We start from the raw sequence: 8,182 nt of genomic DNA on the forward strand, positions 1-8,182 counted from the left end.
GAAGAAAGAGAAGAGAAGAGAGAGAGAAAGAGAGAAAGAAGAGAAAGAAGAGAGAGAAAAGAGAGAAAGAAAGAGAGAGAGAAAGAGAGAGAAAGAGAGAAAAGAAAGAGAAGAGAGAAGAGAAAGAGAGAGAGAGAGAGGAGAGAAGAAAGAGAGAGAAAGAAAGAGAGAGAGAGAAAGAGAGAGAGAGAAAGAGAGAGAAAGAGAGAGAGAGAAAGAAAGAGAGAGAGAAGAGAGAAGAGAGAAGAGAGAGAGGAGAGAAAGAGAGAGAGAAAGAGAGAGAGAAAGAGAGAGAGAAAGAGAGAGAGAAAGAGAGAGAGAAGAGAGAGAGAAAGAGAGAGAGAAAGAGAGAAGAGAAAGAGAGAGAGAAAGAGAGAGAGAAAGAGAGAGAGAGAAGAGAGAGAAAGAGAGAGAGAAAAGAGAGAGAAAGAAAGAAGAGAAAGAAAGAGAGAGAAAGAGAGAAAGAAAGAGAGAGAAAGAGAGAGAAAGAAGAGAGAGAAGAGAGAGAAAAGAGAAGAGAGAGAAAGAAAGAGAGAGAAAGAAAGAGAGAGAGAAAGAAGAGAGAGAAAGAGAGAGAAAGAAAGAGAGAGAGAAAGAAGAGAAGAAAGAAGAGAAAGAGAAAGAGAGAGAAAGAAAGAGAGAAAGAAGAGAGAGAGAAGAAAGAGAAAAGAAAGAGGAGAGAAAGAAGAAGAAGAGAAGAAAGAGAAGAGAGAGAGAGAAGAAAGAGAAGAGAAAGAGAGAGAGAAAGAGAAGAGAGAAAGAAGCGAGAGAGAAAGAAGAGAACGAAAGAGAGAGAGAGAGAGAGAAAGCAAAGAGATCAATTCTGGGTTAATTTTCTCCCTGACTTCGTTTCTCCAGGCATGCGCAACGGAAAATGCGGATCCAACAACAAAAAAAGTTGCAAGGTCCATCAAGCATGCCGGCGGACGAAAATAATTTGGCGGATCCTCACAAAGACGGATCCAACGGATGGCCATCCGTCAAGATCCGCCAGTAATGCAACTCAATGGGGAAAAAACGGATCCGCAAGAAAAAAATGGCGGATCCGTCTTTTTCAAAACCTGGCGGATTTTGACTGATGGTCAAAAACAGAAGTGTGAAAGAGGCCTAATGCAGGACATGTTTACTGTTTTCAATATGGCTATCTGCAGTGGTTTTATGTGTTATTAACCTCTAATTTGAGCAGGCTATGCCTTTATATATTATATCAAATGGTTGTCTCACTTTTTTCTGTCCTCCCTTTATGGGATACATTGAAGAAGCATGTGTGGACAATGGTGTCTTGATATTTTTGTGATGAGCTATCAGCTACTATTTTATATCTTGTATTGTTCCTTGCCCTGTGTCCAATCAAGCAATTTTATATTTTGACCTTTATTCACACTAAGCAGTAGGTGGCGTTCACACAAGCAATGAGGTTTGATCCAAATGTGTGTCGTTTTTCTGCTTTCCTAAAACTCCAAGGGATTCATAACCAAAAAAAGACCTCCTCTGGAACAAAAGTATCACAGCAATGAACAGTTCATCAGAAGGCACATATATGTCAGAGTGGGTTCACCCAAACAGATTACAGTCTTTTCTCCCAGAGAAAACTTTACACATAGAAGAGGTACAGTCCTACAAAACAGAAGTGTTCAACCTCGGGAACAGTTCACAAGGACCAGCTGCAGTTTCTACACGTTTTCTCTGCAGCTCCACCACACCGACAGCTCCTCTTTTCTAGCTGATCTATGTGTTCTGCCTTCAGAGAGCGACTCTGGCATGTCTGTCCACACAGCAACAACTCACAGTTTAGCTGGTCACTCGCCATCTTCAACACATTCACTCTGCTGAACATCCCCAGCAGATTGAGCACTTCCAAGTGAACAAGTCATGGTTCTTAGTCACAGCTAGTCAGGTGCATCTAATCAAGAAATGCAGTGCTAGTATTTAACCCAATCCTACCTGGTTTCCCTAAAAATATACATTTATACATATATTTGTTTTGTTTTGCTATGAAAACGAACAGCCTTCTTTCAATTAGCAACAGAAGCTCTACAATGTTTCAAATAAAATGTAATGCAATACTCTAGAAAGGGTATTCCAATGTCTGCCATTCATGGCTGAAGTAGGAGTATCCATCTCAATGCAGCAGCCAAAAGAGCTTGGGACTATGGAAGCAGCCGTGTAGAGACAGACAGGAACACCCTTTAAGCAACGGCATTTTTAATAGAAATCAGTCTGCATATTCCAACCACACCTTTGCCATGTTCATGAGTACTTTCAATGATGTACCACTATTTATCAACTTTCTCTCTATGCACAGTAAGTCCTGAGGCTCACAGCACTCTGCTGAAGCTACACCAGATAAACTATGATTTGCTGAATGTTACACCTCATTGACAAGTAGTAACACATCACTAAAATCCGAGTCTGTCACTATTTTATTCTGTTCGATCTAAGGTGAATAACCCGGTGAATAATTTGCTTTCAAGTCATAAACAACCTAAAAGGAAATCCATGTCAAAATTAAGCTTAACTTCACTGCAAACTATGGACACTTCAGCAGTCAGAGCGCCTGTATTCCTCACAAAAGAGTGGAGATTTTCACATTTATGGATCTCTCTCTAGAACCACCATGTCCATCTCAGGGCTCATTGAGTAGAGCGTATTGTACAGACGTGTTGTTAGGGTATGTTCACACGCTGCGGATTACTCTGCGGATTTGGCCCTGCGGATCCGCATAAATCTCATGCGGTGTACAGTACCATTTAAACCTATGGAAATCCAAAACAGCTATGCACATGCTGCGGAAAATTCCGTGCGGAAACGCAGCGGTTTATTTTCCACAGCATGTCAATTCTTTGTGCGGATTCCGCAGCGTTTTTACACCTATTCCATTCTAGAAATCCGCAGGTGTAAAAACGCACAAAAACCACAGTTAATCCGCAGTGAATCTGCAGGTAAAATGAAGGTCATTTTACCTGCGGATTCTGCAGATTCCACACGGAAAAATCTGCACTGTAATCCGCAACGTGTACACATACCCTTAAAGTTAAAATAGAACAGAACCCTGACCAATGTTATTGAATAGGGATGTGTAAATGACTAAGTCTGTTTGAAAAAAAAAAAAAAAAAGAAAAATTTTAAAAAATTACAGCATGCACTATTTTCTTCCTAGTATCATATGAGACTCATCTATTCAATTCTATAGGTGTGCAAAAAAATGTTGAAAAAAAAAAATCAGCACCCTAAGGCCGGTTTCACATTAGCGCTTTTTAAGCGCACGCACGGCCGGGGGTAGCTCCGCCCCCGAGCCGGCTCTCTGCCCGGCGTGCCCGCCCCTTGCTTGTAGCGCCGCCTACTAGCGGACAGAGGCGCCTGCGATCGGCGCACCCTATCTTTAGCATAGGGTGCGCAGATCGTGCGCAGGCCGTGCGCTAGTTGCGCTTTGACCTGCGCTGCGCACTTTTGACGGTGCGCCGTGCGCGCCAAAATCCGAAAAGTTTGATTTTGGCGCGCACGGCGCACCGTCAAAAGTGCGCAGCGCAGGTCAAAGCGCAACTAGCGCACGGCCTGCGCACGATCTGCGCACCCTATGCTAAAGATAGGGTGCGCCGATCGCAGGCGCCGCTGTCCGCTAGTAGGCGGCGCTACAAGCAAGGGGCGGGCACGCCGGGCAGAGAGCCGGCTCGGGGGCGGAGCTACCCCCGGCCGTGCGTGCGCTTAAAAAGCGCTAATGTGAAACCGGCCTAATAGATGGTCCATATTGCAGCTGACTTAACGATGCACTATTATTAACATAAGAATCTACTTCATTATAGTCATTTTAGACTGATGATCTATAAATACAATGATTCATGAATGACAATACAAATAAAAATTTTCTGAGTTTTCTGACTGAAAGAAATCAGACTAGTTTTCATACGATCATCTGCACCTGCCCTAATGTCCCCATACTGCTCATGGTAATTAAACACTACTCACATTGCTTACTAGTATTCTCTAGACTACCTCTGTCCTACAGAAAAAAGAAAAAAAAAAAAAAAAGTTTACTCCTCTTTTCCCAGCAAAAATATAAATTCAGTGGGCCTGTGCTTCATCAGGATTCAATTTCATCTCCTCTCTCCTGCCACCAGCACGGAGAAACAGTCAAAGCCTACCCATGTTTGACCACAGACATACTGTCCACATAACATTCATGTATGATCTTGCAAATGGTGCAGATGTCATTAGAAACTGTTATTACACACATAGTGCTGCTGGAAGATGGGTCTTTCTTACAGTAGCACCATGGACACAGCAAATTCTAAGCATGGGCCGGATTTCATCAATGGGAGCAGAGAAAAGAACCTGTCACTCATGCTAGGTGTGTGGTGATAGTTTGCAGCCTGAATACACTTGGAATCTGGCAGTGCACAGCTGGACTCATAACATGCTGAGCGTCATTCTGGGAAGGATCGTCCTCATCATGGCTAGGTGACTTATTTCATGAAACAGATTGTTAGATCTGGTGACCAATCCTCTTTTGAAAAGGTTATCTGTTCCAAAATATTTACGTAACAGTCCTAGGAAATGTCAAATAATCAGCGATGGAACCTGTACACAAGTGGTCAAAATTGTTGGTACTCCTCGTGCAATGACAGAAAAACCCACAATGGTCACAGAAATAACTTGAATCTGACAAAAGTAATAATAAATCACAAATCTATCAAAACGAATAAATGAAAGTCAGACATTGCTTTTCAACCATGTTTCCATAGAAGTTAAAAAAAAAAAAAAAAACTCATGAAATAGGCCTGGACAGAAATGATGGTACCCCTGAAAATAATGTGAGAAAAGGGACATGTTAAATCAAGGTGTGTCCACTAATTAGCATCACAGGTGTCTACAATCTTGGAATCAGTGAGTGGACCTGTATGGACTACCGGTGCTCACTGTGCTGTTTGGTGACATGGTGTGTATTATACTCAACATGGACCAGAGGAAGCGAAGGAAAGAGTGGTCTCAGATTAGGAAGAAAATTATAGACAAACATGTTAAAGGTAAGACCATCTCCAAGCAGCTTGATGTTCCTGTGACTACAGTTGCACATATTATTCAGAAATGTAAGCTCCATGGGACTGTAGCCAACCTCCCTGGACGTGTCCGCAGGACGAAAATTAATGAAAAATCAAAGAGACGAATAATACGAATGGTAACAAAAGAGCCCAGAAAAACTTCCAAACAGATTAAAGGTGAACTTCAAGCTCAAGGAACATCAGTGTCAGATCGCACCATCCCTTGTTCTATGAACCAAAGTGGACTTCATGGGAGACAACCAAGGACACCATTGTTGAAAAAAAAAAAAAAAAATCATCGAAAAGCCAGACTGAAATTTGCTAAACTACATGTTGACAAGCCACAAAGCTTCTGGGATAATGTCCTATGGACAAATAAGACAAAAATTGAACTTTTTGGCAAGGCACATCATCAAAAATAAAGCATATTATGAAAAGAACACTGTCCCTACAGTGAAACATGGAGGAGGTTCTGTTATTTTCTGGGGCTGCTTTGCTGCATCTGGCACAGGGTGTCTAGAATCTGTGCAGGGTACAATGAAATCTCAAGACTATCAAGGTATTCTAGAGAGAAATGTGCTGCCCAGTGTCAGAAAGCTTGGTCTCAGTCGCAGGTCATGGGTCTTGCAACAGGATAATGACCCAAAACACACAGCTAAAAACACCCAATGGCTAAGAGGAAATCACTGGACTATTCTGACAGGGCTGTGGAGTCGGAGTCGGTGCTCATTTTGGTGGAGTCGGAGTCGATATAAAATGTACCGACTTCGACTCCTAAAATATATAATAAATTGGGTACAGTAGTTCAATGAAGAATGTGCTTAATATTTTTTCATAGGAATTTGGGAAAGTTATGAAATGTCCTATAAATGGCTGCTCTATTCCTGATCTAAGGCTACATTCACACAAGAACTGGTTCTTGCAATTGTAACGGACAATGCTTCAAACATAAGTAGAATTAAACTGATGAATGAGAATAATGAACAACAGCTAGAAGAAAATTTAGGATTCAGTATGTTTGAGATAGAAGGCCACAGTGCTGTTCATGTAACTGAGGAACAAAGAGATATTACAACAGAAGAACAGCAACATTATACTGTAGAAACAGATGATCTTGTTGAAGGTGCTTCAAAACACTTTCCTATTCATCACATGCGCTGTTTTATGCACACGCTGCAGCTGGCAATAAGAGATAGTCTGCAAGAGGGACATGCTGGAAATCTGATTGGAAAAGTGAGGAAATTGGTTATTGCCTCCAGAACCCCTAAAATTGATTCCATCTTGAAGAGACGTGCTGGGAAAGGGGCAATTGTCGATCAAGCCTCTCGATGGGGCAACACTTATTTAATGATTGAGCGATTGCTTGAACTAAAACCGTTTCTTATAGATATGGCGAACCCTCAGGTAACCCTAAATGAAGGTCAATGGACACAGGTGGCCGAATTGAAGAAATTGCTTCATCACCTATTTACCGTGACTAAAAAATTACAAGCTGAGGATTTAACTCCTGACATTTTCATAAGGGAGTGAAAGAACTTGCTGTTTTGACTGTCCCAAAGAGGAGGTTTAATCGCATATGGCATTTCTGCTTCAATGAAATGGAGAGAGACACAGATATTGGAAAATAAAATTTTTCTGGCAGCTGTTTATGTGGACCCAAGTCATCTTATACTGCATGATGATCAAAAGTTTACTAAAGGGAAAGAAGCTCTGACTGAGGTAGGGATGAGTGGTCTACAGGAGGACTACCAGGCGCAAGAGGACTTGGGTCCTGACAGTGCTACTGCTGCCATATCTTCATCCTCATCAGATGAGGCGTTTGACTTTGACAAGTATTTGCATGACATGGAGCAGGCAAAGCGTTGCCGCAAGGAAAAAGATTTCACTCCGTCTCCTATAGCAAGAAGGTTGACCATATTTCAGCAAAATGTTTCACTTGCTCTCAAAGAAATAGAAAATTCAACTGTTCATCAAAACTGACTGCACATGAGGCAATTCCTTTATACCCGGAAATTGTTAGAGATGTGCCCATGTGGTTACTGCTTTGCCTCCAACCCAAGTTAGTGTAGAGAGGTTGTTCTCTAGCCTTAAAATTATTAGGTCAGATTTGAGGTCATCTATGAAGGAGGATCTGATGGAGGCAATTCTAGTTCTTAGAACAAATTCATAGACTGCAAAAATCTTATTTAGTTAGTTATGTTTTTGTCGAAAACTGTGTTTTGCCACTCACATAGTTTATTACATGATGATATATATATATATATATATATATATATATATATATATATATATAATCTATCACCATGTAATCGATATTACATAGTGTATTACATATTTACAATTTATTACAGTTTTTTGTGTTCTAAAGTTGTATTCCAATAAATATATATTATGTTCTATCTAAATATCTTGATTATTGTATCATAAAAATGATTAAATGTCTGATGTTCACATTGTACTACAATACATTTTTCACTTAAATATAAGCAATATATGTTGGAGTCGGAGTTGTGGGGTCGGTGTAAGGGAAATTGAGGAGTCGCAGGTTTGGCTTACCGACTCCACAGCCCTGTATTCTGAAGTGGCCTTCTATGAGCCCTGACCTAAATCCTATAGAGCATCTTTGGAAAGACATGAAACATGACATCTGGAAAAGGCAACCTTTAAACACGAGACAACTGGAGCAGTTTGCTCTTAACGAGTGGCCAAAAATATGTGTCGAGAGGTGCAGAAGTCTCATTGAGGCTGTGGGCACACGTAGCGTTTTAAAACGCTCACTAAAAACCGCACTCCTTCCCAGAAATCGCGCGTTTTTTTTCTGTGCGATTTCACCGCGATTATGATAGCGATTTTGCCGCGATTTTCGCGTGCGATATTCAAGCACTTTCCAAGCGATTTGAAGCATCGCTTGGAAAGTGATTGACAGGTTGGTCACACTCGTCAAACATAGTGTTTGACAAGTGTGACCAGGTTTTTACTATTGAGGCCGCCTATGCGGCATCAATAGTAAAAGATAGGATGTTAAAATGCTAAAAAAAAATAAAAAAAAAAAAAAAAAAAATCGGGGTATATTTACCTTCCGGCGTCCCGCGATGCATTCCCGGGCCTCAGCGTTCCCAGTAATGCCTTGCGAGACCTGTGAT

This window comes from Dendrobates tinctorius, unplaced genomic scaffold (genome assembly GCF_039654945.1).
Source record: "Dendrobates tinctorius isolate UK_male_01 unplaced genomic scaffold, ASM3965494v1 ptg000287l, whole genome shotgun sequence".
Lineage (NCBI taxonomy): Eukaryota > Metazoa > Chordata > Amphibia > Anura > Dendrobatidae > Dendrobates > Dendrobates tinctorius.